The sequence below is a fragment of the Molothrus ater genome, chromosome 12, assembly GCF_012460135.2.
Source record: "Molothrus ater isolate BHLD 08-10-18 breed brown headed cowbird chromosome 12, BPBGC_Mater_1.1, whole genome shotgun sequence".
Classification (NCBI taxonomy): Eukaryota; Metazoa; Chordata; class Aves; order Passeriformes; family Icteridae; genus Molothrus; species Molothrus ater.
The window spans coordinates 17,015,363-17,042,351 of NC_050489.2; positions in this window are offsets into that span (position 1 = coordinate 17,015,363).

A 26,989-nucleotide genomic window follows, 5' to 3' on the forward strand; every position below is an offset into this window, starting at 1 on the left:
GCCAGGTTAGAGCGGGTGGTCCTCAGAGTGAGTGTGGTGTGATTTACCTCATCTGCCTCTCAGAGCTCTGAACCTTCTGAGGGAGAACAAAAGGAGCCTTGGCTGAATGTAAATGATGTTTTCATATGGTAATATACGATATGGCTTGGGCTGAGCCGTGCAGTGGCACGAGGTGCGTTGGAGACATAAAGGAAAACAAAAATCCTTGCGCTGAAGAATTTATAGCCTAGAAGAACGAGCCCTGGATTCTCTCCAAGGTAAAAAAACCCCTCTTGGGAATATATCCCAAGATTTGTTTGAGAGAAAGACTTTCAGGATATAATGGCTCATAACAGTAACATGTAGGAAAATCTCAGGCTGCTCCTGGTGCTCAGCTTGTGAGAGCCCTGCAGCTCTGACTGTGCAGGTCAGATTGTGTAGGGGACAACATCAGCTTCCTGTAAAACACTGCTGGAACTCACAAATGTTGTATGTGAATGCCAGTGCTGAACCTTTTGGGTTTTCTTACCTGTATCTTCCCAGTGGGAGATGTGTCAGAGACAGGGACCCTGAACCATGCCCACAAACCAACCCAGACCTCCTTTATTTCCAGGTCCTCTAAATCAATGCAGCATTTTACTTTTTTACTGTGTCTCCTGGGTGTAAACCTGCATCCATGTTTCTGAAGGAGTTTGCTTCATGCTGGACATTTGTTTCTCACAAATGCAAGAAGCACTTTTGCTTGGAGCTTTTAGCAGGCTCCAATTTCATGTGTGGCACTGCCTTCAGCAGGGTCCAGTGGTCACACACATGGGCAGTGCCTCATCTTCATCACCCGCTTCTACCTATGGGATCCAGCAGAGTTAAAATGTTGGAACTAGGGAAAAATTGGGCCACAATATCTACAGCACTGTGTACAACCTGGGTGGAGCACAAATCCAGCCCAGTGGAGCATGCACGATTAACTAATGGGGCATCACATCCCATCTATTGGCTTTTACCATCTTTTAAGACCGCATGATTATGCCAAATGCACAGTTTAGGGCGGGATTCACAGGAATGTTCAGCCTGATGGCTCCCTACAAGCAAAATCCCAGCCTGCAGGGTTTCAGTGGAAACAGCAATACACAAACATAAGGATTGTGAAGAGGACAAGCTGTTGAGAGGATGCCCTCTTTATTACCTGCACGTTGAGCATGTGTTGTCAGGGTTTTATATGTGACTGTACTGGTTTAAACAAACAAGAGCGTGGTGTAGAGCAAGAAAGCTGGCAGGAAGGATGATTTAAGATAAATCATCCCTTCAGCAGCCACTTAAGGGCTGTGTGGAGGCAAAGCCTGGGTAATTGGATGGCAGACTCCACCCCGAGGGACCCTGCCGAGCTGCAGGAGTAGCTCTGGCCAAGCTCAGGGTACAGGGAATTCAAAGACAAAAAAATATCACCAAGGCTTAACAGGGGAGTGGTGGCCCTGGTGCTAGATGGGCTGGATCTGAGCACCAGTGACTTGTCTGAGACAGAGAGAAGGTTGTAGGGGAGATGGATCTGTACAGGCTGCAGGTTGGTTTAAAAGCACTCTCCAAGCTGTGTTACTGCTGCAAGATACAGAGTGACTCTTTGTTAGGGTTTGATGGCACATCAGCAGTGCACCACTGAGCTCCCCCTCTCTGTCATGCCCTCTCTGCTTTGGTTCGTGTGGCAGAGCATCCCCAGGGATGCAGCCTCTGGGATGAAACAGCCCTGGAAGTTGTGCTGTGCTCCAGAGGTGTGCGCTGTGCTCCCAGCACTAATGAACATGCAGCCAACACCATCAGATTAGAGCCATCCATGAGTGAAATCCCTTCAAATTGCTCCTGTTCCCAGCAGCAACTGCTCTACTCTGCAAACCTGTGCCCTGGCCCAGTGCAAACAAGCCTTGCTGTTGTTGCAAGAGTCCATCTGGTGAGTCACAGATGTCCCCAAAATGGACTTCTCAAGGGAAGGGGCTGACAGGCAGCCCCAGGCAGACACAGGCTGGAGCATTCAGGGTAGTACAGCCCCTCTCTAGCCTTAAACAGAAGTGGGTGACCAGAGAGGTGATACAAATATCACCTCTTTAATCCTCTTAGGTGTAGTTTACCCAACAACTGGATTACCCCTGCTTGCCTCCTTGCACAAACCCCAGCTCTGCTCAGCGCAAGAGCAGCAGTGATGGAAACCTGGTGGCAGCTGGGAGGTGCCAAAGCCCTGTGGAGCCCAGGGTCTTCTCAGCAGCCTGAAGTTATTAGTCTCTGGCAGCTCCTTGGATTCCACAGTGAGCACACCCTGCCCAGAGACACAAACACACTGTCTGGTCAACAGTGAAATTGTTTAGTGGGGAGAAACCAACTCTGATAAACTCTGCCAGCTCTGCCTGCCCTGTAGCACAGCAGCCAAAATAGGTGAAATAATAAAATGTGACTCTCTGTGTCCTGTGAGCATAGGAATGCTGAGAAGGAGGAATGCATAAATAGGAACAAATTAATCTCACACACTTACTGCTAAGTCTGTTTATTAGATTAAATGAATAACAATGCTGCATTAACTGTCTCTGCTATCCAGCTTGCACACTCAGGGGTGTACCTCAAAAGCAGAAGTAAAATTTCTCTTAAATACCTTGCAGGACATTTGTTCTTGAGTAAAGCTCTCTTAATTAAGCAGTTGCCTTTTAATAATAAACCAGAGCCAAAGATGTAGCATTATAGGTATAAAAGCCATGAAGCAGAACCAAAACTCCACTATGGATCTAAGAAGACTTTTAGGAACACCAATAATTTCTTGATTTGAATAAACATTTTCAGCTGCCCCCTCCAAAAACTTTAATATCTATTCCTTTTCATCTCCCCTTTATTCTCCTAAGAGCTGAGGCATTAAAAGAGGAATCCCTGAGCTGTCAGGTGACTCCCCCAGGGGCAGGAACCCGGTGCCCATCTCTGGGACACCTTTCACAGCCTGTTACAGCCACCTGAGCCCAAAGCAGCACCTGGACCTGTGTCCCAATCTTCTGTACAGCTTCCCCAAAGCCATCAGGCACTGTAAAGAGGAACAAATATCAAATGATAAAACTGCTGATGGCACACATACACAGTAACACAGCAGCAGGAAGGTAATATTTGAAGTTTACCGAAAGCAAATTCAAGTAAGCTCTGAGTCAATCAGAAGTGACTGAAAGCTACTTTGGTCCAAATATGTGTTCAAAAAGGTCACAGCTGGTGTAATTATCCTTGCTAGACTTAGCACGTGTTCAGCTTAACACTGCCAAGAACTGAAGAACACTCTGGATGCCTAAGTAACTGTCACCTCATTAAAATAAATAAAAAAAAACCCCCTAAAATAATTATAATTCAGTGATATTTCGATCTAGTATACAGGAAATAATTTCTTTGGGAAAATACTTGGGAGACTTTTCAAAACCAAACTCTCTCTTTCCTCCACAGAATCTCCTTTTTGCAGCTACAGTCCCAGCCAGAAACACAAACCAGGCTTCACATCGAATGGGATCACATGTGAATGACAATGTGATGGAAAGGGACTGAGAAACAAAGCCTCCAAATGTTAATTGTATCTCAAAGGGAGAGTAAAATCAATAAATGCTATTTCTAAAACAACACAATATCCATCAGCTAAGATACCTGATATAAATCTGTGAAAGCAGTGTTATGAGAATGGTAATTTTTCCTAGTTATGGGAAAGGCTTCCTCTTATTTGTTGCCACCAGCACAGCCATCTTCACCTATCTCTTTGCAAATAATGCAGATTTTGGTGCTGTCCCCCAGCCCCACCCTGTGCCAAGGACAGGCAGCCCCTGCTCGACTCCAAAGGCAAAACCATAAAAGTTTTACTGGGGAGCTGCAGCACTCCTAAAGCAGGCAGTAATGAACTCAGAATCTATGGGGGTAGAGATTATTTTGGACAGAGTAAAAGGCAAGGGGAGAGGTTGGTCTGAAATGTCAGAAATATTAACTACAGAGAAATACAGTAAGTGAATCAATGAGCACAGAGCTACTGGGTAAAAGGATTAAATGGCTAATAGAAGGGAGACTCCACTGACCTCCAACATGGGAAGGAGTTGATAATGAGATAAGTAAAGCTTATGAAGATAATAACAGTGTAATTATGGTCGAGTTCAAACTACTAAGTGTATATTAGGAAACCCCTGAGATATATATAGATATAAAATTCTGGATAGCTGGTAGTAAATGATTACCTCTTAGTCCAAAGTGTAAGAGGCTCAAAAAATACTTCTGGATTTGAGTTTAACCTATAACCCAACAGTGGGACTACATAAAACATTTTACACCTCATTTTTAAGGAACACACAAGAAGAAGGCACAGCGATTATGGAGTGATTTATCCATTGCAATTTCTGTTGCCACCAGACTGCACCAACTATAAATGCACAGAGATATCCTGGGAGGCAGTCTTGGCCTGAGGAACGTGTGCTCCAAGGACCCAAACACACTGAGGAAGGCGGGGGAATGGGGCAGGGTGAGTTCCTTGCCCAGTTCTTGTCCCAGAGCTTGTGAACTGATTTTCATAATTGATATTTGCTGTAAGGGATCAGTGTGTAAGGGGCTGTATCCTATGAAATTACCCCTTTGCTTCCCACTAGCAAATTCTCCGCATCGCCACTGCTCAATGTTTTGTTTCCCCATTTTTTAATTTGATTTTCTCAGAAAACACGAAGCAAGGGATACCACCCACTGCTGAAGAAGCCAAACCAGACAGATTAGCCAACAATGCGTGACAAATGCCGCCCTCATTGGGAAAGCACAAGAAAGCCTGGAGGATCACATTTTTAGGGGGACTCGCTTCACATCTCAGTCTCCTGCCTCAATCCTGCAATCAGCTGACAGTGTGAATAGCAGGATTTGATTTCCTATCATCTAATTTGTGGGTGCAAACAGCAGTGTTCCACTGAGAAACGGAGCACTTACAGCTCCCATCGACTTCGTTTATCCCTGCTATTTGTGCTTACAAATCAGGGCCAGGCTTGATCTTTAAGTTCCATAATTTCCTCCTGCAATTGGTTGTACTCATGAAATTGCACCTGTGGTTGATTGCTGGAGCAGATTTAGGGGCTGGTTCTGAAGATGCAACCCGTGATTTTTGAAAAGCTGATGTTGGAAGAAAGAGAAAAAGACAGCTCCCACAAAAATGGGAATAGGATTTTAGCTGAAACGACAGGTGTATTATTCAGTAAAATAAAAGTGACAGGCATCAGAAGGTCTTAATGGATGCAGTATACACTCCTACCTGGATAACACAAACATAGCTCAGGGAAACACTTTTCTGAATAGCTGCCAATCAGAAAGTGGCAATAAAAAACTAAATAAATGCAGATCTCAAACATCTCAACTCCATTTGTCCTAAGCAGGGCATAGACATCTGTGTATCACATCACACATGTGCCACTGTGCATGCCAGGGTGTGGACAAATGACTGCTGAAGTGCCTGAGCTGTAATTGGGTCATTTGTGTGCAGTCACCACCATTCCATGATCAAATCAAGGATAACACCAAGTGCCTGATCCTGCATTTATATGCTAAAAAATATCCATCTTTCCATCCTTTGCTGTGGCTATAAAACACTGGGACATGCATGGCAAAGATTAAGAAAGATTTTTTTTTCCACAGGACTTCTTAGGTCACAAAAAATACAAAAAAAAAAAAGTAGAAGAGACAGGTAGTAGGAAAATGACTACACAAATGTAAAGTCATTTATTAATACAGTACAAGTGTGTGCTCTGAAAGGGACAGGTAGGAGACTACTGAGAACACAGGGCAGTGAATTATTTAAGTCAAGTGCCTTTTAGGGCCATGAAAACAGCAGCTGAAAAAAGGCTGTTAGGCCACTTTGTCCATACTGTGCATCTAAGCCTTAAAAACCCCTTACTACTGAGCCAGACAATGAATTTTTAATACCTTATTCAATGTTCTTAGATATTGCAAATGATGGAGCTTTTCCCACTTTGGGAAACAACTCTACTCCCCAATAAAAAAACCAAAACACATATAAATTGCCAACAGAAGGATTTTGAACCAAAATTCTCCTGGCAGCATCCCATGGCTGCTCTTCTATTCCGTTTCAAGTGTCACACTGCAGAGACACCTTCAAAGGGGCAGGGTGAGGAGCTACATCAAACTGTAAGAAATCCTTATGTCTAAGAACAATCCCTCAGCTTATCTTCTATGTAACTTATTTTTTCCCAGGTAGTGGCAAATAGATGAGAAATGAAGCCTTGAAGGGAAAAACCTTCAGGGAAGGTGAACTCCAACTTAGTGCAAAACATGAAGGTGGAAGTGACACACAAGAGACCAACATTAATTCTCTGAAACCTCAAAAAAAGATGTGTCCCATTTCCAGCTCAAAAGCATCTTTGCCTGACAGATCTGCAGGCTCTGCTTTGGATCTGAAGCTCACATTCATTTTCTCCCATTTTCTCTTTTTCCACGCTTAGTCACACACAGCAAAGGAATTTTAAGTCAATTTGGGTTCTCAAATCACCAGTTCACCATTTTTTTTTAGTGTGCTCATTTTAACTCTTTTGAGCTTGTGTGTGTGAGAGTGTGGGCACGCACCTAAAACTGAGGTCCAACATTTGCCCTCTACTTGTGCCTGGTTTCCATCACTGATTGAGCAACAAGGAGGGAAAATACATTTCCTTGCTGACACTGAAAAGCAGAGCCCAGAGCACAAAGAGAGCCTGAACTTTTGCCAAGAGTTTGACTTTTCAGAGGAAGACTGTTCCTTAAATAAAAGCATCATTAAGGAAGAAAAAAAAAAAAGAAATCACCATACAATGGAATATAGGGTCAGCAATCAAGAGCAGGCTGCACTTCCAAAGGCTTCCTCATGAGGAGTCTGGGGAGATGATGCAGTGGTCCATTTGTTTTTAGAAATCTAATGAATTGTGTTGTCCCAGATTTTGTCCTTGTGCACTATTTTCTCAGTGAGATCCTCCTCCATGGGGAACATTTTGCCTCTCTGTTCAGATGGATGTGGGACAAATTTTGCAAACTGGGTCCTAACTAAACTTGGTTCGGAAACTGAGTACTCTTTTTGGGGAAAAAAATCCGTGTAAAAACCAGCTAAACAAAGATGAAAATTATCCCAAAATGTTTTTATATTTATGGTTTTAAGGAATGAATAATTAAAGCTGTTTGGAAGAACTCAGATGGAAACTGTGGGTTTATTTTATTTTCTAAACCAGCTACAGTGCTGAGGTAGCTCATCAAATAACACCAGGGAGAGGAGCTGGGCCAAGACTCTTCTGGGCCTTGCTGCCATTTACACAGCTTAGCCTGCTTACTTCAAGAGGGAAGAGGGCCAGAGATCAAAGCTCTTGACCCTGTGAGCACCAAGCCCCAAGGCTGAGAGCAGAAGGGTCCTTAATCACCTGGTTACCAGCTGCTGGTTCAGTCTCAACTTAGATAGTTGGGCTTAGAAACTTTTTTTGCCATATCAGTTAAAACCTCCCTCCTCAAATAACAAAAAAAAAAGCAGAGATGTAGATTTTTCACGAGGCTTAAAAATGCTGTTCTTAGCATGTCTGTATGGGCAGGAGAGGGGAAAAAGGCTCCTCAGCCTTTACTTGCCTCCATACTTTGCCTTGCACTTTTTGAAGGCTGCACAGCAAACCCCCAGGGCTGAATCTTCTTTGCTGTGCATGATGGATCATCAGGCATGCAATTCCCATTATTGTTAATGGCAGTTGTGCATCAAATTACTGCACGTGGCATTTGCCAGTCCTCTGAGCTACCTGCTTTCCTCTAGCAGTGCAAGCACGTAGGAAATGCACCAGGATATTGCTGCTTTTGGAGGTTGTTAGCTGTGAAAATTTGTGCAATAAAAAAAAAAAAAGAAATGCTGCAAGCTTTCATTATCTTAATAACGAAAAACTACACAGAATTTTCACTTTTTACTGCAGAGCCACCAGTACTTAAAACTGTGAAGAAGTCCAGGAAAAGCCAGGCAACAAAATTTAAAGTCAATCCATAGGCCACCATCAATGATAATTCTGGGGAACTCTGCTAGATGTTAAGACTAGTACTGGGCATAAAACACTATTGAGAAATACTTTGGATTTTTTTTTTTTTCATCATTTAATTCTAGTCATATCTTCCAAAGAAACAGGCTGGAGTGAAAGTGCTGAGCACATGAAAAGGGAAGAGTCACAGAGAGGGCAATCACTGTTAGAGGCACAAGCTACCCTTGCCTTTGACGTGGCGAAGGTGGAGTCCAAGCTGCCTGTCTGTGTGTCATGGGCAGCACAGGACAGCTCTTCTCCTCCAGCACCACCTGGAACTGGTGTCTCCTGCCCTGGGACCAGTGCCACTGCCCCAGAGAGCACATCCCTGTGCCCTGGGGTTTGTTATGATCGGGTTTGTTATGAGGGTTCTGATGATGTGCTTCCCTCTCATTTGAAAAGAGTTCCAGAAAATTGCTGTCAGACCCTCAAGATCTCTCTTTGTCCCTTCTGCCTCCACTCTGTACAATGTTTTCACACTCTGTGCAATTTCAGTCAACTTACTGATGTACAAAGGAATTTAAGGAAATGTACATCTGCTTATAGCTCCATTCTGCATTTTGTTTAAAGCTTAGCTAGGCATCTGTAAGGGAACAGACAGGTTACTGCTCTGAGCTATGAAATATTCATAGAAAGACCAGTGTGATGCCTCACCTTTGCTCCTTCAAACAGACAATGGTCTGGCTGCCTCCCCAGAGCCAAGTTTCAGTGTCAGAGAGAGAGTAAGAGGAGTAAGTAACTTATTGTGCTGTTAATATATGATTATGTCATCTCTCTTAACACTCTCCCACTAGAGAGGCTGAGACCTTCAGGTCTGCAAATCCCCAGCTTGAAATGGAGCTGGGGATTTCTTCCCCTGTCTGTAAAGCAGCTCAGCTGTAATATGAGCTGAATGGAGAAAGGGTTCTGTGGCTTTCACAGAGAAAAAGTTCTGTGGCTTTATTTTTGCTTCTTTTTTTTTTTCAGGGATCCCATTTAAAAGGCTTCAGAACAGAAGTCTTAGCACATAGTTTGTCTTCATGCAGAAGGATGGAGGAGACCCCATTGACCTGTTGCTCTCCTCTTGATCTACAGAAGGACAGTAGTTGGGACAGGATTTGTTTCTGGAAACAAATCAGGAACTTGTTGGTTCCTTCACTGACAGCCGCACCTGAACGAGCCAGGAAACCTCCCCCTCTGCAGCCCCAAAAAGACAAAATTTATGGCTTCTTCCCTCTTGAAATTGAGAAGAAACAGATCATTTCCTTGCACAACACACTAATAAAACCTATCAAGAATCTGTCTGCTGTTACTTCCAAGCCAAACTCCTGGACTACAGCAGGTGCAAGTCCCCTCCCACCTGGTTGCAGAGCTAGAAATTACAGATGGTTCTAAGAACCCAGGAGAAAACCCAGTGAGCTTTTGAGATCTCAGTGTTGTGAAACAGGACTTGAAATACCTCCCTGCAGCAATAAATAGTGACACAGAACCTCTGGAGTCTGTAGAGCACCCTGGCTTCTGCAGAGGGTGCTGACCTCGTTGTTCACTGCCCAAAAGTCCTTGGGATTTAATGGACCTGCATTAAAAATCTAAATCTTTTCATTTGAAGACCTACTTTTTGATGGATACTACAAATCAATCTAAAGTAACACTTTGTCAGCCAGAAATCCTGATAAATGTAAGTGATGCCTCTTTTAATGCCTTTAATGTTTCCACAGTTCCTCCCAGCAACCTGGGGGAAATAAAGGTCTACTGGTGATTATTTTCCTACTTTTCATTGTGTCATGCAGACATTTTTTTTTTTTAATATTAAGGTCCAGGGTAGAAGATATCTGATTTATGCAGCTGGCATATTAATGGCCACTAACCTGAGACCATTTTTCTTTCTTCCTTTACAAAATAGATGTTCTGAAACCTGTCAATTCCCGTTTTAGGAAGAGACCATAAAATCCATCTAAAAGCTTTTTCAGATTTAAGGAACTGTGGATTGGAGGAAGAAAAGAGCAGAGAGAGTTCTGTTTTAAAATTTTGGCCTAAAATGGTTCTAACATGAAACCATCAAAAAAAAAGTTTCTGGCTCTCGGGTGCTTCACACAGATTTTCTTGGGTTGTATTTTTCATAAGAATATCCAACATCAAACTTTATCCAAGCAGCACTGAAATTATTGGCCACTGTTAATCTCCTGTATTTCAGATGAGTCACTTTTGACTTTTATTAGGAGGTGGGAAAATCTCTTTCATCTAATTCCCAGCATCTTCATTCATGCATGACAACTTGTCTCCATTCTCCGCCCCTGCAGTATGTGTGAAACAAGATGTCTCAAAGTCTAATTCTAGAATTCAAGTACTGAACTGAAAAAAATTGCTGAAGTTTCTCATATATTTTTGTAGCACAGGCTAGAATTATTAATAGTCATAAAACACAAGGCCCTTTGCCCACAGCTGCTCTGCAGGTGGAAAACCAGTGAACTTTACAAGAAATTGGCTTCCAACTATTTTATTTGAAGCACTAGAGGAGAATAAGGGGTCTAATCTTTCAAGGACAGACATAACTTCAGCCTTGTGCCTGCCAGCAGATTCAATAGGACGAGTTAGGATGATAGATTTAATTGTCTGTTCAGGATGCTGCTGAATCAAGGACTGGACTCCAGTGGCTGACAGATGGTGTAAATGGTGAGACTTCATGGATCTGGCCATTTCATAGCTGTTCCCAAGTGCAGCTTGGCTCCTTTCTGCCCTGTCAGAGGATAATGGCAGTGCCAGTGAACGTCCTGTGTGCACAGAAGGGAACTGGGGAACAGAGGGAACACAGGGCTGAGCAGAGAAGGAAAGTCACTGCATTGCAAAGAGGCTGAGGAGGTGTTTCCCGGCCAGGAACATTTTTGATTTCCCAGGTCAACCCAACACATCTGACTGGGCCAGTCCTTGCAGTCTGCAGGGAGAGAAAGGGAGACCAGAGGTGCTTTGGAGCATGGAGATTGATCTGTTGCTTTATGTGCTGTCTAAAGCTGGCTGAGGATTTTTGCTGGAGCCTCTTTCTGTTCACAAACTTTACTATGCCAGAGAAGAAAACATGTTTTACAGCAAATTCATCCAAATGCTTGTTGGGGAAGGTTTCTAACCTCAAAATGAAAGACACAAACAGCTAATTGGGCCATGCTCCTGAAGAGTGGGAAAAATACACACTCTGGGGATCTTGGAAGCAGAGAATTGGTCTCCCACATCCCAGAGGCATTTCCCTGCCACTGCCCTGGAGCAGAGCTTCTCCAGTCTCTGCTGGGACTGCTCCATGTGGAGAGGCAGCTGGGTGAGCACATGGAAGCTCAGTCCAAGCCTGGCTTCAACTCTGATCTCCCACATCCTGGAGGAGTGCCCACCAGCACAGAAATGCTCCTTTGCAGTCATTTCCTCTCAGCTGTTATTTTGGGGGGGAAAGGAATATGCTACACTGGTTCCACGAACAAATAAAATCCATGAAACCCTTGATGAGCCAGAGAAATTATTTCTCACTGTGTCCACTGCACTTGGAGTATTACCTGAAGACCTGCCCTTGAACTTATGTTCAACAGCTCCTCAGAGGCCAGTTTTGCTCTGCAGAGGTTTGCCTGGTGCATTCAAATGATGATCTTAAAAGAACTCCCTCTGAGTGCCTGTGCTGCCTGTTTGAGGTGGCACCCTGCTCCCAGTGACCTCCAGCCACCGCTGGATCTCCTGTGCAGCCACACCTGCACATGTGCTCAAAAGAAATGATTATTTTAAAGCTTCTCTGATGGCAGAGGAGGTAAACCCTCACACAGCAAGACACAGCCCATCCTCATTTTTGCTTTCATTTGGTTTTGTTTGAAGAGGGATATGCTAAAAGCCTGGCTTAGAGGTACAGCTGAAAAATGAGCAAGCCCAAATTATTTTTTATTGTGTTTGATTTCAGTGGAGCCCCACACGAAAAATGAATCTGGCTTCACTTTCTCTCTCTGTCCCTCTCTCTCTCTTTCTCTCACACGTGGTTTACTTAAAAAATGTACTCAAGTCCTGAAAAACCTCTGCAGTTTTGGTAAACCCTCAATTGTTCTCCTGAGGGAGGTTTCTGTTAAGTGACGTATCTTTAATCACCTCTGTTAGAGTTTCTAAGAATACAATTAATTAGTTTTAGACATCCCACTACCAAAAAGGTTAAGTTCATCTTCATTAGGAACGACCTCATCTTGTCTCCAATCTCTCACTGCTATCATCTGTAATGACACACCAGAGAGGCATCACTTGTCCCATGACTGAAAGGCTGTTGGATGACTTGTTTATGACCAAAGCTTTAATTCATTAAATAATGGGGAAAACAACTTTTTAATGCCAGTTGTTTTACTGCTCTGCAGACTGAGTGCTTGTCTCAGCGCTGCTGTCGCATTTGGGGCTAATTTAATGAATAATTAAATAATTTAGCTTTTAACTAAATTAATCATTTAGTTAATTCATTAATAATTATCCATTGCACTTCGATGGTGCCTTCCAGGCTAGGATATCAGAGTGTTTTTTGAGCATTATGGGGAAGTTCACCCTTCTTCCTCCCGCATACAGCCTGAGTAAATGGATTTTATGTGAAAAACCACGTTAGTCAGCTTCAAAGAGAGAAGGGATCTGGTTCTGATTCTGTGGGTGGGGGCAAGGAATGGCTCAAACCACCAGCTTGCCATTTTCAGCAGACACAGACTCTCTCTCCAAAACCTTTTCCCCTTGCTAGGACAGTGTGTGATGGGAGGTGGGATGGCCTAACACTGGCCATGGGGGAGTGCAGGTCTCAATCCTTGCTCTGCTAATGACTTTTTGGGTGATCACAGTCCCCAGGTGCCTTGGCTGTCCACCAGCACAAGCTGGGTGCAAAAAAGCTCCTCATTTCAGGAAAAAAACACACCTAAAGCTGTGAAGCTTCACCCAACGTTAAAGTAACCAAACTGCAATGAGATCAATCATCATCCTCACAGAGTTCTCCTGTGGCTCCTCTCCTTGGCACCAGGGAAAACAAGGCAAAGGTCTGCTCAACTCACACAGCAGGCTGGTGGAAATTTCAGCACTCTGTGTGCCCAGCTGATCCATCCTCAACTCACCTTCAAGCCACTCCAAGACACACTCTGCCTAGAGACTCTTAAATTTTCAAGCCATTAGTAATAACCTCCTCATCAATACTCCATAGTTCCTTTTATTTTTCTCCCTTTGGTACCTGAATAGCTGTGAAGGTGGTTTTGATACATTTAATATAATCTTTCCATTTAAAATGATTTTAGTGCCAATCCACTTCAAAATGGTGCAATTTTTAATACAGAATGGAAATTAATTTTTTGTGCATATGGAAAGAGGCTGATTATGTAGGACATTGTGGCCTCATGTGTGGGAGCACAATCAGGAATCACTTTACTCATATTTTTTATTTATTTTTCAGTCTTAAGCATTGCCAAAATTCTTAATGACACAACCTAGTGACTACTTATTTAAAGGGGAAAAAAAATTTAGTATTCAGGAAGAGTAAACTGACAAGGCGCCAAGTGGATTTAACTGTGTAATTTCAAGAGAGAGAGGAACAGAAAGTCTTTAAAGAGCTATCATGTTCTTAAGTGAAGACGTGGTGATGCATTGTTAAACGAGGGAAGAGTGGAGGCTGAGATAGTGTGGGAAGGGGGAGATAATGTGATGCCCTCACAGGCTTTGGGAGAGAGACACAGAACAAGCCTGTTCCCACTTTGCCGAGCATTGTGATGGTCAAGTACAATATTCGAGATCTCTGAGGGCATTGTGCTGCAGAACAAATGCAAAGAAGGACTTTTGTCACCTCCTTGGGAAGAGGGTGAAGGGGGAGAAAGCCTCTGAGAAGTGGGCAGTGCTTCTCAGCAGCCACAGCACTCGTGGAGATGAGAGCAGCACAAACAATTCTGAGGCTGTGAATGCAAACTGAGAGCATTTGAAACGGTCCCAGAGAGGATCTCAGCAGCTGCAATTTTCATATGCATACTGAAAACTCATCTGGGGATGCTTGAGGGCTGATGGAAGTGCTGTACAGAGGAGTAGAGAAACAAGAAAAATATTCCCAAGTGTCCTGATCATCATCCTGATTAAGGAGGAAGCAGCTCAGAGGGAGATTGTGCTGATCCAGCAAGAACCATCACGTGCTGGGTTGGGACTGGTAAAACTTCTGGTCCTGGAAGCAGAAGCTTTTCCCCACATGTGCACAATCCTCATTTTCAACTCTAGTCCCATGTGAGCAGCCACATCTAGGCTGTTTTTCTGGGGAAATCTCATGGATCTTTGAGGATCTTGCAGAAGGTTGAAATGGCACCAGTCCTGCTTGGAGGAAGTGGAAGAGGAGCTGGGTGACCTACAGTTTGTAGCTAAGGAAATATTGAGAAAGCAGAATATTGGCTTGTCTATTTAAAGAGAAGCATCTACTTAATGCAAGGCTGTTGTTACCTTGAAATTGTTGTTACCTTGAAATTTAAGCATTTGCTCAAGTGCTTTGCTGGATGGGAATGCCATTATCCATGGGCTTAAAGCTGAACATGTGTTGAAGAGATTTTTGGTGAACAGAAGCAAGGTTTATAGAAAACTTCAGCCTCAGCAATCATCCAACCTGCTTACACAGGAGCCACAAAACATCAGTCCAGGTGTTCCCTGAAGTTAAAGCTGTTGGTCACAGGAGCTGTCTATAAAAAGTGAGGTTTTCCAAAGGATGATGATGATGATGGAGGGCCACTCACTGCTTGCTCAGTTCCTGCAATGGGCAAATCCATTGCTGGTATAAGTTTCCATATAGCCAAGGAGATCTATTTTCCACACATTCACTTAGAATTCTCACTGCACTCTTGTATTTTTGCTGTCTATTGCAAATACAGATAATATTTACTAATTTGACAGCTATTGCTATTCAGTGGGTTGAATATTTGACAGCTCCAGTCAGTGGATTGTTCCTTCCTGGATAATAATTCTAGAATAATCAGAAGCACAGTGAAAAGAAATTTAAAAGTACCTTTTTGAAGATATGCCACTGCAATGTCTTGTCCAAAAGAATGGTTTGTCCTTAATTAGGCCAGAAGAAAGAAAAAGCTTCTATGGCATATTAGTATGCTTTTATCACTGCACTGAGAGTAACAAATAATTAACAAAATGAACCTCATGGAAATGTGACTGGTCCTGTGAAGCATCCCTTGTTAGTTGTGTCCAACAACTGCCACGAGGGCCTGTCAAATTTGTGTTAATATGTGTATTAATGGATTTTTTAGTAGCACCATTTGCTACTTCAAAGATCATGTGTGTTGTCTATTTAACCTTGAAAAAGTCACTGGCTAAAAGTATTTGGGAATATGAGGTGCTTTTCTGCCTAATTTGTTCTGTAAGTATCAAATGGAAGATGTGTCATGGTAAATTGCATTTTCAAATGACAGCTAGTGTGGCTGTGCAGCACAGGACTTTTCTAACTATTTTCTAGACTAATTTATTGTTTAGTTGTCAGCCACCTTATTTATTGGCCATCTAAACCAGGAAATAAAGAGTAAATTTAATTCCTTATTTTTAAATACTTTCAGGTTTTATATTACCACAATAATTTTTGAAACTCCAAGTTTAAAAGGTAAGTGAATGTAGAAGCTCATTTAGCTGCTCAATTAATTTTATACCAGCTTTATCTGGAAAAAAAAATCCTTAGCCATGGCATCCAGATCTTTATGAGAGACTTGTATTTGCACTTTAATATACATCAGTTATTAAATTATTAATCAACTGAAGTTGGTTAAGCTCTTTGAAGATAAAAAGCACTCAGAGTGTTAAACACCATTCTTCTCACAATCACGTCTTCTAATTTTCAATGTTTTACCACACAAAATACGTTTCACTCCGATCTAGAGGATGCTTAAAGTGAGTTTGTTTATACATTTTGAGGATGCAGTTAATTTACGTAGGTTAATGATTCCTGTGGCACATTGAGGGTGCCGCACAGTGAATAAATAAGAGTTTGCAAGCTGACTCATGTCAAGGAAATTGAGACTTCAAGGATTCTGTCAGTTCTCAGTGACAGTAAAAATCTCAGATGAAATCCTATTCCTGAGGAAAATCTACAGCAAACTTCCCTTGGAGGACGAGCGCCAGAATTCCAGCCCTTTCCAGGCTGGGCATCCTCGTGTTCCTCAGAGGAACCAGCCCTGCCACAGCAAAGCTCTCTGACACAGACAGCCCTTCCCAGCAAGGCCTCCCAACTCCCCATCCAGCAGGATTAGTTGTACCTCATTAATTGCAACACGGTTAATTGCACCTTCCACCCACCCCAATTCAGGCTTCTTGGATGATCTGATGTGAAGAATGGAGGTGCACAGGGCCCCGTTTGCTAATTTCCATGGGGGAGAGGGGTGGAAAACAAAATCAGTGTTAAAAATCTCCCCAAAGGCCAAGAGCAAATGGGAAACCCCTCAAAAAAGTGATAAAAAGATACTCGTCAGGACAACAAATTGCCTCAACTCCTGCTGATGGAGAAGAATCAATGCTTGAGTAGATTTATCAGGATCACCACAGACATTCCCATTTGTTCATGCACAAAGGCAAAACAACATCCTCAAGTCTGGAACGTGTAAATAAAGATCCTTGAATTAGAGCTCAGTAGAAATGTGACCTTTTGGGGTCAGGAGGGATGCACAGCCCTGCCTGCAAGCAGGGGAGCAGCTGCCCTTAGTCCTGCCCAGCTCAGAGCCTGCTGCTCAGGGAGCTGCCTGGACACTGGACTGGACCTTCTCCGAGGCTGAGGAGGATGCAGCAGAGGGTTTTTAATTTCTTTTCTACTGCTCAGATATTTGGATTGCCACCAGCTGGGGTAAATCCATTCTCTTGGTTGAATTTGTGAGGTTGTTGGTACATTTGCTGTTACATTTGTGCTAAATAAACAACTCATTTTCCACATCAGTGAAGTTTTGGTTTAACTACAGCAGCCCCCGCTGCCCAGTTCAGCTGAAAATGGATGTGAGTGAGGGAAGGCTGCTGGGGAAATCTTTCTTTTTAATCAGACCATTATTTAGATAACTCTGATGTGCTGCAGGGTGGCTGATTTTTCACGTGTACCATGTTTCTCCTCGAGACCATAAGAGATAAATACTGATTTCTCTGTTCCTAGATTTTCACACCTCCATAGTATTTCCTTAAGCTTCAGCCATGCATAACGTGCTGACAAACTTAATTAAAAGTACAATTCATTTCCAGTATGCACTCTACACAGCTTAAAATTAAAACTGGTTTCTCCTTCACTTTTTGTAGCAACTGAAACCTTTGATTTTCTCACTTTTTTCCCAACCTCAGCTAACTGAAAGATAAACTTTTGATAACACAACTGAGTTCACATCTGTGATTCCATATCTTTAAAAGGCACGTTCCTGGAAGCAGGAAAAACAGAACCATGGTGTATTAAGAATGCATAGAACATTTTAAAAAGTTTTAACCAGCTTAAAAAAAAATAAATGGAGAAATAATCCTTTGAAAGCCATGTTTGGAAAAGAACATGAATACAATTAACCTCTGAAATTCTACGCTTGTTGGCTTGCTTAGTTCAGCGCTTCCCAGGGACCATTTATCTCAACAGAAAAGCATAAATACTGTGTAGCACTGACTTTATCAGTGCAACTTTAACTGAACAGTGTCCCCAGAGCCACTTAAGGGTTAATCCTTCGCATCTCATGAAAGGTAATGGATTTTGATTAAAGAGAGCACCTCAGTGGCTTGGGAGCCTAAAGCAGATGCACACATCCCAGCTTTATATTTAATTTAAATCCAGCACCCTCAAAGAGGAGCACAAGCCATTTATACCACCAGCAGCTAAACCAAAAAATGTAATGCAACTGACCTCAGTGAAATGGAAATTAAAACCACGGCTTAGCTGTAATAATTATTTGCATAAGGTTTTAATGCCCAGCACATTTCATGGAATAGCGTATGGATTCTTAATGGAAATGAGCCCAGCTTTTGGGAGAAGAGCTCAGGGCACTTTTTCCAGGGGTGTTTTGAGGTGATGGACCCTTCCCAAGAAGCAGAAGCTGGTCAGAATGGTTGGTTTAAGCAGGGGGGCAGCCAACCCACCTTCCCATTTTACAGTCAAATTTCTCTACAGCTTGGCACTGGCCACTCCAAATTAGCTAAATTAGTCTTTACTCAGTAGCTGGTTGGTGGGACAGGATTCTTCACCTCCAGAGATTGTCTCATCACAGGAAAAAAATTCAGGTTATTCCTGTGAAATATGGGAAATATTCATTATTCCCATGAAAGAAATTCAGGTTTTCCCCATGCAACAGCCAGCTCCCAGCAGAACACACTGAGAGCTCCTGCCATGGTCACTCACAGCTCCAGGGGATCAGCCAGAGAGGGATGAGGGGGTGTGGGATGACCTTGCTGGAGCATTTCTGGTTTTAGACAGAAAGACAAGCAAGTTCACACTGTTTTTCACACCAGGGTGCTCCTGAGGGAGTTCATGCATATAAAAAAGCTCAATTATATATGATGTCAACTTTTAATGCACTGGTCTGGAAAAAAAAAAAAGGTGAATTGTCTTGCTGTAGGCAGAGAGGGATTTCATCCATGGCCCACATGGCTCCTTCATTTAAATTCTTCCAAGGTTCAGACAAATTGCTGAAGGTTGTCTATTGTTAATAAAATCACAGAATCATTAAAGTTGGAAAAGACCTCTGAGATCATCATGTCTGACCATTATCTCAGCACTGCCAATTCCACCCCTAACCTCTGCTCCTGAGCACCCCATCCCCTTGTTTTTTGACCACTTCCAGGGTGGTGATTCCACCACTGCCCTGGGCAGCCTGTTCCAATGCCTGACCACCCTTCCAGTGAAGAAATTCTCCCCAATATCCAATCTTAACCTCCCCTGGTGCAGCTTGAGGCCATTTTCTCTCGTCCTATCACTCGTTACTGGGAGAAAGGACCAACACCCACATCTCTCCAACCTCCTTTGAGGTCACTGTAGAGAGTGACAAAGTCTCCTCTGAGCCTCCTTTCTCCAGCCTAAACAATCCCTCAGCTTGGGAGGGACACAAAACCACAAAACCCAACCCCACACTGTCCAGAACAAAAGCCAACCACAGGAGAAGAAAATATGTGGTCAGCAAGCAAAAGGCCACCCTTGGTTTAGATTTTAATTATGAAAATTTTTCTCTCCTGACAAGTGAAATGAATTTAGTCACTCATGCATGGTGCGAAAGTTGAATTGTCTGAAAATTAAATCAAAATAAAAAATGAAAACTACAACCCAGGCTTTTACTGCTACCAACAAGGGAGCCATCCTTTAGAGGTGACATTTCACAGCAGTCCCCGAGAAATGTGATTGTTCATAGCATTAAGTAAATTATGGTCTCTGAACAGTGTGGAAATAATTGAAAATGTTTGCTGGTTTTAAGTAAATGTTATAAATCCCTGAAGGCTGTTTCAGTCTGGAAGTGGAAAAGAATAAAACGTTTCAAACAGCAAAGCATATGGGTAAACTGCCTGATGGTTTGGCTGACAATTGTGAAACTTCACGTGAAATATCCACTGGAGCAGTTTTCCCTTTTCTGCCAACAAACTCACTTTTAGAAAGTTTTCCTTCCCTCCCTCCTCCCCAGCCAACACAACACTCACACCTGAAATGGCAGCACTTAACCAGACATGGTCGAGGGGTTCCTGGTTTCTCAGGAGCAGAAATGTCAGTGCCTGAGCCCTCAAATAGCACACACCAAGGCCCTGCTCCCTGGAATGCCAAAATGTGACTCCCTGGATGCTGCCCCGGGGTCCCAGGCTCTCTCTGTCACCCCAGGAATGGGGACTTGCCTGATGCTGTGCTTGTGGAGAGCTCACACCTCTGGCAGGAGCATTCTGCTGCAATCCTCTGGCAGCTCTGTGCACAACCTGCTGCATTTCGTGGCTAATCAGGAGCATCTGAGATTCCTCTTGAAATGCTTTCTTACCCTCATCCTGCTACATCTGCCATTTCTTCTTCCAAATCCCTGATTATCGTGAATAAAAAGAAGCTTTTACATTTCTGTTGAAGAGATGTAAGATTGTTGCTTAGAGTACACTTGTCATTTTGTCTCATCACAACAGTGTGAGACTCCAGCCCCAACACAGATCTATTTACTACATCCAGACTGTGACACATTCGTGCAGAGAGGAGTCTCTAACACATCTCCCCAGCACTGTACAGAACTGGTACAGAACCAGCACACACCCTCCAGCCCCGCACTGATTTACTGATCCATCCTTGGAAATCCAGGCTGCAATTCCCAGGTGCCAGGCACAGGTGTGCTCCAGCAGACGTGCAATGCACTTCTGGATTTTTCCCAAGCAGCAGCAAGAGGAGGAGGAGGAGGAGGAGAATTAACTGGCTTGGCTCGACACCAGCCATGACCCCACCTGCACGGAGCAGCTGTGAGATGCAGCATTAGCTCCTGACAAGTGGATTACTCACAGCAAGGAGACAATTCTATTACTCAGAGGAAGGAACAAAATATGTCACCGAAAGGTTTAAGGACCACGGAGCAAACATATCAGCATTGTTTAGGAAGCTGTTTATGCATAGATGAGCCTAGTGGGATTCACCAAAGCACCTGCATAAGTTAGTCACCTAATTTGTACCAGCCATAAAGGTATTCAGAGCCTAATTGCTTAAGTGTTTTTGAAATTCCTGGTAGGCGTGAAAAGACCTTTGTAAATCTGCTCCCCCGTGCAACCCGATTTTTATGGACAGAGACTATAAACACCGATGCACAAATGCCTATTCATGAAGTCACACACTGACTTTTGATCAGTGGTTTAAGGATAATTTGCAGTGTTAGGGGTTTATGTGGGTTCAAATGAGTCCAGTCATAACTTTGTTGATTAATCTGCATGTAAAATTTGGCTGCATGTTGTAACAATGCATGCACAGTTATGGTTTAAACATAACTTTGCCAGAATACAAATATTCCTCCATCCTTCAGCTCCGAACGTGAAGGCATCCACTGAGACAGTGTGACTGCTCCTGTGTACTTGTAGTTGAGTTTTGATTTAAAAAGCAGGCTTTCCCCTTCACTGGTTACAGCTTTTTATCCCTTACGTGAACTAAATTCCTTTACAAACAACATACATCTTGTACGCAATGCACTAAAAAAAAAAAATCTCTCCTTTTTCATTGCAGAGATTTGTGTGGAGAGCCTGACTCCATTAATTTCAACTGGATTGACTCTATGCCATCTGTTTTCTGTGCAGCTGCTTTATTGTGGGAAGAGAGGAAGACAAGAAAGCACCCTTCTAAGCTCCACCAATGACATCCAGAAATAAGAATATAATTGGTGGAAAACCTTCTGAAGTCTGCTGCAATCACAACAGTCAAAGGGATTAGAGTGTGATCTAAAAGAATAGATGCAGATTAGGCATTTTTCAAAAGGATTTGAAACCTGCCTTCAGCCCCTTTCCAGACCTTCATCCCTTAGAAGTAAAATAAACAAGGCCACTGGCACGAGAAGCAATCAAACTTGAATTTATACAAACTGGGGTTTCTCACTCTTTTGCAGCATATGGCAGACAGGTAGTAATCCATCAAACAGTGAGATCAGTGCAAGTAGCAGCAAGGTGACACAAGAACACTTGCCCACTGCACACAGAAGGGCACTGCCTTAGTTTTAGAGGAACAATCCTGGTTTTGCGTCATCTTAATCCCTGCTCTTACCCAGTGACGTTGTTGCTGGGTCTGCACAGCAGCAAACAGACATAGTTCCATGCAGAACAGAAAGGAATTCAGCCTCCCAATTTCTAGAGGGTGAATAATGTCTAAACCAGAGCTAGGAAAACAATCCCCCAAAGTGGCTGCACAACCCCACAAAGGATGTGCTCAGCTCATTTAATGTAATACTTCACTACCACATACACACACACTTTGTTTTGGTTTTTATTCATTCCTGGTTAAATCTGGGCCACACTACTTCTATCAAGCACTCTGGGCATTAACAAAAGGGCCTATTTCAGGACTATCCTCAGCATCACTCATTCCATGATCTAAACCCCACTGCATCTTCATCTTAATACTGCCAGGAGCTTCAGTCACATTTGTAAATGTGTTCTTGGTCCCAGAAACAATTTATTTGTGCTTGAAGTCATTGTGATAAGAGCGCTGCCTTTGCAGGATTAACCGATGCTACCCATGTATTTATGACTTGGGCAAGTTGTTTTTCCAGCTTTAATAAATAATGAAGTCCTGATGGTTTTTCAAGTGGGTTTTTGGCCTCCTGGAGCCGGAACAGAGCTCTGATGCCAGTCAGAGGCAGGAGCTCATTCCTCTGCCTAAGTAATTCTCAGCAGAATGCACCAACCACAGAACAGAGCCCTGCTGCTATAAATACAGCCCAGCCTGGTGAGGAGCAGGGTGGGAAGTGCTGGTGGTGGGGCTCCCACCACGCTGGGTGTCTCCTGGAAGGCTCCCATGCCCTCCCAGGGGCTGAGCTCCCTCTGTGCTGCATCCAACCCTGCTCAGAGGCAAAGCAGGGCCCCTAAGGGAAATGGAGCCTGACATGTAGATAATACCTTCATAAAGCAGACAGCAGCAATTAGCTGGGGATGCACCCTTCCCATGCAGGGCTGTCAGATCTCTGCATGCAGCAGAGCTGAGGATGGATTTTGGTGTTGTTAAGGAGCAATGATTTCAATCTTTGTCTACCACACATTCTGAGGGAAGCAATCCCTTTCTTCTGAGCAGGATGGTCATTGTGACTTTCAGCAACAGATCAATAGAGAGGTGGGAAACATCCTCCAAGAACCTACACATTCACAAAGGCTTTTTCCAAAGGTTTTTAATTTTTACTCCTGCATTTTCCCTGCTTATTGTCTCCACAACTTTGTGGTCAATAAGCTTACACTGGTAATGGTCTAACAACCACCCTGCTCCCCCAAGACAACCATCTATGTGGCATCTCTGGTTGGAGATCTTTAAACAATTTTGTTTGGTTTTCAGCTGCAGAGACTGTTGATGAAAGACTGAAACTCTTTTCTGAAACTTTGTCCCTGAGGTGCACAGAGTCCTGTGTGACCCTGCCATGCTCGTTCAGCATAAAAGCTCCCTCCCCTCTGCAGACTCCAGCAGCCAGAGATCAGCAGAACAAAACACACCTCAGCTGACACGGCCCTGCTACCTCCTATTTCAGCCTTTCACAGTTTCCAGTGCACTCATCTCAAATTTCATCAGGAATGGTGAAGTTCTCTCGGCTCGGTGGAGGCGCACAGAATTAACGAAGAGTGAGGAATTGTGTGAAGCCTCTTGCTCACACCCCACCCAGACATCACCCAACACAGCACAGCACCTGAACTCAGCCCACCTGGACATTTAAGGCTCCCTAGGCAGACTTAAACTGATGCCTTGGGAGAAGGGGATTTTTGCTTCCCTATGCTCATTTATTCAGCCATTTTATACTTAATCCTAATCTACCTGTATTGAAAACAACACATGTTTGGGGGAATGAGAGAACTTCAGCTCTGAGTGCTTTAAAATGCTTATGCCATAGATATTTACATGTTGTACAAGGCAGAGCAATACTATGTTTAACTCAAACATCACAAACTCAAAGTGTTTCAGGTACTTAAATATGTGCCTTAAAGCAAGCATTGTAAACACCTCATAAAAGCACAATTCCCCAGTGTTGGCAAATAAAGAAGCTGCAGGGGGAAAACAAAGAAAGCACAAAGAAGAACCATTGCACAATAACAGCAAATGAATAAAACACAGCTGGAATTATAGCACAGAAATTCAGTGGCCTCTTTAATGGGTCATGTCTTCCTTGCCTGCCTACCCTAGTGGACCAGATTTGGGAAAACCTCACAGCTCGTAAATGTGGATTGGTGGCATTGAATACTAAGTAAAATATGTGCATGTGTGTATAAATATATGCATTTATGTATGTAAACATACACATTAATGCATCATATGCCTATGTAGGCTAATAACTTTTATATATTTTCCCAAAAGCTTTGATCCAACAGAGCAAACAAGCAGAAGGAAAAAAAAATCACACAGCCCTGTGCTGTGTGTATACACATCCTGACAGTGCATTTTAGGTGTATTAAGTTAGAGGAAAAGCTTTGCTGCAACATGGAGAGGAACAACACTGCAGAAATGTTTTCCCAGGGTTACAAGGTGCCTGTGTCTCATGCAATAGAGCATTTCCCAGCTCCTGGGAGCTCCTGCAGGAGAATGGTTTGCATTTGGAATCATCAGAATCTGTTTTATGCCAAACTGACTTGATCCAAAACATTTGCTTAGTAAGTACAGCCTTGGTGGCTGTACTGTGCATATTAAATAGGGCACTTTACTATTACAGTGGCAATAAATGCAATGAACAGACTTTATGGGCAAGAAGAAATGCATAAAGGCTAGGTACATCTGGACTTTGAATAATGTATGAAGACCAAATTTTAAGCTTGTAAGATAAATGCAGTCCCCAAAAGTAACTGGAACTGTCTGATCATTCTGGCTCATTGATCTTCAAGGGGTTTAGTGCAAACACTCTTGTCCAAGGTACTGCCTTTCTCCATCAAAGCTCCTCTGAAAGAGTCAACATTTAGATGAATTTCAAGCTACAGTGAGAATATCACAGGTTACCCAGGCAGCTCTAACTTCCACACAGCTTTCAGAGAGTAAAACACAAGCAGAAGTGAGAAGCCACTTTTTGGTCATGCAGCCAAGTGCCAAATCTATGATGCTCTCCCCCTGCTCCAGGCTGCCAGACACCTGTCCCTGCCTCAGGGGGAACTCCTTGTTTCTGCAGATGACACATGAAATGCAGAAATAATTGGGACACATCACCTCCCTTCACCACCTTGAATCCCCAAAGCAAGTACAGGGGGAAGAGGGATCTCTGCTTTCCAGCAGGGTGCTCCAGCTCCAAGTTATTGCTCAGAAAGGGGCAGTGCTGCCTTTCACCCACTGAAAGGGGCTTTGCTAAGGGCAGCAGGGGCTCCTCCTTTTACCACTTGGCTCTGGGGAGAAAAATGGAACAATCCTGAGTAAACCAAGGCAGAGCTGCAACTTGGAGTCAGGGCTCTGCAAATAACAGGAGCTTTCTCTTCCTTTACCAGCTACACTGTTGTGACCACGATGTTGGGGTTTAAAACTAAATCCTCTCTCTCAGCTGATCCCTTTTTATCAGTGGCAAGAGGCAAAGAGCTGAAATTCAGGGCTTGGGATCCTCCCTGCAGCTCCCACTACACTGTGCACACCTGTTGTCACCTTCTCACAGGGGATCCCTACTGTTGTCTCCTTATCACAAAAGCTTCATAGCTGCTTGGTGTTTCTCACGGGCAGCTCCTCAGAGCACTGACTCTTTCTTCCCCCAAAGCAGCCACTGACTCCAGCTCCCTTTTTTTCTCTCCCAGCCACCCCACTCTTTTATTGCACTCTTCTTCTCATTGGGTACAGCTGTGGCCTGTCAAAGTCAGGCCTGTTCCTAATCTTTGATAATTGGCCCAGCTGCAACTCCTTAGGGGCAAGATTACTTTCTAAACTATCTTTGTTTTCTTATATTCTATCCCCCTACACACACAGGGTGTGATCTGTGCTGGAATCTCACACAGGCCAGTGCCAAACCCTTCCATGCTGCTGGAGCTCCTCTGTGTTAGTTTTTGGAGCTGTGATTCTCCAGTTTTCTCATCACCATGCCTGGAGGGTACAACAGCAGCGTTTTGCTGGCACTAAGGGGCTGCCAAATTTGAATTTACTGATAGCACTCCCGTGGATTGCAGGTTTCCTGGGATTAGTCATCCATGCATATCCATTCCTTGGGCTTTCATAAGCTGTGCTCAAAATGCTGAGGTCTACATCTAGAAATGAAAAATAGCAATTAATGGAAAGAACCTGTAGAAGTCTCTTTTGCAGTGGCTAAAGAATAAGGATTATAAATTTACTTTAGAAGCAAGCATTTAACGTGGAGACACTTCACAACTAATTGTCAAAAGGAATTTCTTCATCCCCTAACCTGTGCTGCTCACTGAATCAAAGAACTCAGTGATTGCCTCAGTAATGGGCAATCAAGCCATGGTCAGGTACTAAAACCAAACCAGGGATGGACTTTAAACAGTTGGCCATAAATATAAAAATCAGAGCCCCCCGGGTTGCCAGGGATGTAAATGGTGTTGATTGTTCTGGAGGGCTTTAACTCCTCCAAGCTTTTGCTGCAAATGAGAGTGAAGGGAGTGCAGCAATGCCAGGCATGAGGCACACAGTGCTGCCTCCCTCACTTTCTCCAGATCACCTGGATGAAAATTATCCATTATCCTGCCCTCCCTGCCACCAGCTGGAGGGAGAGGGACATCAGAGGGGGTGCAGAGGGCCCTCCCAGCAGGGTTGAATTCCTGGGGGTTTCCCAGATGCAATATGTGCTGCCTTGGCATGCTCACAGTATTCCTGACCTCCCCCAGGTGCTGGGGGAGCCTGAGGCACTGAGGATGCTGCCAAGGTGCAGCTCAGCCTGATGCCAGCACCTGGATTCTTGGGGAGGAAGGGGTGGAGAGGTACAGCAGCAGTGAGATTGCTTTAAAAATTATTGCCTGGCTTCAGCTGACACATTTCAAGCTTCAAAAGAGGCATAAGCACTACTCATAGGGTTTAAACTGTAAATCCTTAAAAAAAAAAATCCTTGAAAACCAAAGAAAGGCAACGCCAGGACCAAAACTTTCCTCACTTCATTTATATTTTACAATAGTTCAGCTTGTCAGTAGATATAATTTGTGCTTCCTGCTCAGAAGATGCTCAGAACTGCCACAAAACTGCCAAAAGACACCAACTTTTGTTTTATTTTGTCCTTGCTGCTCCATCCCTTTAGAATGGGCCAACAATAAACTATATTTAATGTAAAGTATTAAAAGTGAAGTTCTCCCCAGGCTGATACTCAGTGCATGGACTTTCAGGTCTTCATGGTCATGTTATAAATCAGCTGTGAATTAAACCTCTGTCAAAACATGGGATAAAATGG